This window comes from Bison bison, unplaced genomic scaffold (assembly GCF_000754665.1).
Source record: "Bison bison bison isolate TAMUID 2011002044 unplaced genomic scaffold, Bison_UMD1.0 scf7180017864356, whole genome shotgun sequence".
Classification (NCBI taxonomy): domain Eukaryota; kingdom Metazoa; phylum Chordata; class Mammalia; order Artiodactyla; family Bovidae; genus Bison; species Bison bison.
The window spans coordinates 3,034,858-3,039,452 of NW_011494928.1; the positions used below are offsets into that span (position 1 = coordinate 3,034,858).

A 4,595-nucleotide genomic window follows, 5' to 3' on the forward strand; every position below is an offset into this window, starting at 1 on the left:
CATGTGAAATGTCATGTATGAAACGAGATGCCAGTCCAGGTTCAATGCACGATGCTGGATGCTTGGGGCTGGTGCACTGGGACGACCCAGAGGGATGGTATGGGGAGGGAGGAGGGAGGAGGGTTCAGGATGGGGAACACATGTTTTAAAATTATTAAATTAAAAATTAAAAAAAAAAAGAATACCTCACATTTGTTTGAAGATTATTATTATTTCTTAAATCCTTTCCCATGCAAGATCCCATTTGAGGTAAATAGCCATCCTGGGATGGAGGCAGGCCCAGAAGAAGGGCCTTTGTGATTTGTGGCTGATCCCTTGGCTGGTCGTGCTTGATCAGCCTCATCCCCACCCCACCGCCCACTGCCCTCAGCCCCAGGATAACTCGACTCTTGCCCAGTGTTCTCACCCCCTCATGCTGGTCTCCCACCCAGCTCTCCCTACACGAAAACACAGTTTCTATGTCTCTTTCCCCAACAGCACTGTGGGCATCTCAGTGGCAGGGGCATGTCTTTCAGCCATCACTGTGCCCTACCCAAGCATGATAGGTGCTCAGTGGACAGAGCACACGTTTTTGAGTAAGTGGAAGATGGAGGAAGACCTCAAGGCATGGGAAGTTTAACCTTGTTGGAAAGGATTACAGAGAGGATAGTGTTAACTTCCCCATCATAACACTCACAGCATCTCACTAAAAACTGTATTTCGTTAATATACGTGGCTCCACTGGGTCTTAGTTGCAGCATGCCTGATCTCCTTGTCTTCGTTGGGGCATGTGGGTTCGTTAGTTGCTGCATGCAGGATTTTTTACATTTACAGTATGCAAGATCTAGTTCCCTGACTAGGATCAAACCTGGCCGCTCTGCGTGGTAACCACTAGATCACCTTCACATCTCACCTTCATTTCATTGTCCCCTGTATGAGACCCTGAGGTCTGTAAGAGAAGATGCATCGTTCTTGCTTACCACACTACCCTCAGCCCCAGCATAGTCAGAGCATCTGGCTGAGCCACCAGGGAAGCCCACAGTCAGAGCCGGTACCCAGTAAATACTCAGCAGTATTTGTTGAGCAAATGAGTCCATTACTATCTATTTCTGCATTGCTACTTTTAGCTCAAAGAGCAGATACAATTTAAAACCAACACATTCTTCTTAGAAAATAGAGTGGGCACAGGAAAGAGGGATGCAGAATTCTGATGAAGACCAGATAGCTCAACATCTGCTGGCTCTCTTCCAGATTAACACATCCCCACTGAGGACTAGATTTCCTGAAAAAGGGAAAGTAGGCCGAGAGGGAGGGGACGGTGGTGGCTGTGTATGTGGAGGGATGTGCTTTGTGTATGAATAATGGCAGTTTCACCCATATTAATACAAAACCCTGTTGTGAAGGTCTGTCTCCACTAACATGCCCTGTCTGATGGAGGCTGATGGAAATAAGTAACGCCAAAGCTTGTGAGATAAATGCTCGTTAGAGGCCTGTGCCCGGGTGATGGCCAGCACTGCGTGTCCTGCTCAATTTCTCACCTGTCTGTAGAAAATGGGACTGGAGAACTCAGCCTCCCCTTGACTCTCATCTAGACAGGGCCTGGCTTCTTAGAGATGGGAAACACGGCAAGAATTTTATTCCTCTAATTTGGAATAGTCTGGAGACGATAGGACATCTGGGCAGATGGATCTGCAGCAGGAACTGGTTGATTTCAGCCTTTTAGGAACGGCCAGAGTAATGGGGAAGAGTAATTGAATCACTTTCCACGTGGAGCCGAATGTGTTCTACCTACTGCTTACAAGCTGTTTGCCGCCTCTGGGGCGTTATTCCAGGCTGGGCCACGTTAACACCGCAGAGCTTGACTTGCTTCCTGTGAAACAGCGGGCTGAGCCGCACCTGCTCCCAGCCGCTCGTGCCTTTGTCTGCCCGTGCTTGCAAGGGCAGGAAGCTCCTTTGCCACCCCGCCAGGAGGCTGTGGGCACTGCGGAGGCCAGCATCCCCACGGTGGAAAGAAGGGATTTTTGTCACAAAAATAGCCATGCCACGTGTGTCTGAGGAGGGGGAAAGAAGGCTCCAAAAATAAAGAACAGAACCGACAAAGCAATCATCACAGAGAAAAGAAGTTCAGGGACTTGGTCAAGTTAAAAAGTGACAGCACTGAGATTACCCCAGGTCACTTCAACTTCAGCACCCACTTCCAAATGTCAAAATGTCAAAACAGTTAATTTCTTTTTTTTTTTTTGAGGAGTCTCTATACTGTGTTCCACAGTGGCGGCGTCAGTTTACATTCCCACCTACAGTGTTTTAAGGTTCTGTTCCCTTTTCGCTACATCCTCACCAACCAACCAATTTGTGTTCTTTTTGGTCATAGCCATTCTGATCAGTGTCAGGTGCTATCTTCCTGTGGTTTTGATCTGCATTTCTCTGATTATTAGTGATGCTGAGCATCTTTTCATAAGCCTGTTGGCCATCTGTGTGTCTTCCTTGAAAAAACATCTATATAGGTCTTCTGCTCATTTTTTGATCAGGTTATTTGGTTTTTTTGATATTGAGTTTATGAGCTATTTGCATTTTGGATATTAACCCCTTATCGGACATACCATTTGCAAATATTTTCTCACATTCAATAGACTGTCCATATGATCCATCAATTCCACTGCTGGTTATATGTCTGAAAGAAAAAGAAAATACTAATTCAAAAAAATACATATGCACCCCAGTGTTCATAGCAGCATTATTTACAATTATCAAGGTATGGAGGCAATCAACAGATGACTGGATAAAGAAGATGTGGTGTATACACATACATGATGGAATATTACTCAGCCATAACAATGAGTGAAATTTTGCCACGTGCAACCACTTGGATGGAACTGGATGCCATTGTACTTGGTAGAATAAGTCAGACAGAGAATGAGCACGGCATGTTTCCATTTCTATGTGGAATCTAAAAATAGAACAAATCGTGACTATAACAAAAAAGAAGCAGGGTCACACAGAGACAAACTCGTGGTTGTCCGTGGGGTGAGGGTATGGGGGAAGGGCAGCATAGCAATAAGGGATTCAGAGAGAAAAATACTAGGTGCAAAATAAACTGTAAGAATTGCACAGGGAATACAGACAATACTATATAATAGCCTTAAATGGAGTATAATCTATAAAAATCCTGAATCACTATGTTGTACGCCTGAAACTAATACAATATTATAAATCAACTATAATGATTCCTGAGTCATCTGACAGCAAATTTGAAAGAGGTAACCCCTCACTCTCTGAGACCAAGTAAGGTCTAAGTAGTAGAGTCAGAAGGGCTTCTCAAGCACTGCTAAATGTAAAGAACCTGCCTGCCAGTGCAGCAGACATGAGACACTGGTTCAATCCCCGAGTCAGGAAGATCCCCTGGGGAGGGCATGCAACCCATTCCAGAATTCTTGCCTGGAGAATCCCACGGACAAAGGAGCCTGGTGGGATACAGTCCATGGGGTCACACAGAGTCAGACACGACTGGGGCGACTTAGCATGCATATATGCACAGTGGAATCAGAAACTGAAATCTACCAGTGGAGATAGAGAACAAGACTGAGAAATGAAAAAGCAGGAGATTCCCCCACATCCCAGGCAGGTCCTGAGATGTGCATTTCTTGCCTGTAGTACCAGCATGAAATAATTTGAGGGGGATTTTCTCCCACTAACTAAACAGATTCCTGAGACAGTAGAATAGGAAGGAATCTCACAGTTTACCCTAAGACAGGGTTCTCCTCCACCATCCAACCTGTATTTGAAAGTCGCAAGAGACAGGGAAGCTCACTGCTTGGAAAGCACTTCCAAAATGTCCAAATGAGCTCCTTTCTATTCAGTTACTCCCTGTTTCCTTCAGACCCTTCTCTGGTGGCTCAGATGGTAAAGAGTCTGCCTGTAATGCAGGAGACCTGGGTGTGATTCCTGGGTCAGGAAAATCCCCTGGAGCCAGGCTTGGCAACCCACTCCAGTAGCCTTGCCTGGAGAATTCCATGGTCGGAGGAGCCTGGAAGGCTACTAGTCCGTGGGGTCGCAGAGAGTCGGACACAACTGAGTGACTAACACTTTTCCCTCAGATCCTAACTTAGCTCTTGACTCAGGAACAGTTGGGTCCTGGGAACTCCCAGGGAACTAACAAATGTCTTTTCAGTCGTTTCTGAGTGAGGTGACCTCAAGCATCTGAGGCTAAAACAGGCATTTTAAGAAGCCTGCTTGTGGGTCTTACAGCTTCCCCAGGAGTCTTCTCTGAGGTGGGGTGACAATGTGTGTCTGGACACGGAGGACTTTCTCTACCTTGTAGGTCTGTTTGTAGCTACAGGTGTAGAATCTGCTTTACCCGAGGGTCTGACTTGAGGGCACTCCCAACTGAGTGGCTCTGAGCCCCCTTTTCCCAAACCCCCTTGGGATCAGACCTGGCTTTTCTGATTGCTGTGCCTTTTGGGTCCTTTCCATCAGCCAGGTGCTTTGGACCCCTGAGGTGGTCACTGCAGCCTCTGCAGGGGCCCCCCAGATGCACGGTGACAGTGGCACATCGGTGTCCTGGGAGAGTCCCTCCTGGGAGGGACAGAGGCTAGAGAGGATGAAGATCACACGGTCTC

General features: G+C 46.8%; 1 protein-coding gene across 1 annotated transcript in view; it reads left to right on the forward strand.

The window, feature by feature from the left end:
- Positions 1-4,595, forward strand: part of MTNR1B (melatonin receptor 1B) — a 63,789-nt gene that overhangs the window by 13,629 nt on the left and 45,565 nt on the right. The gene's annotated exons all lie outside the window — the stretch shown is intronic.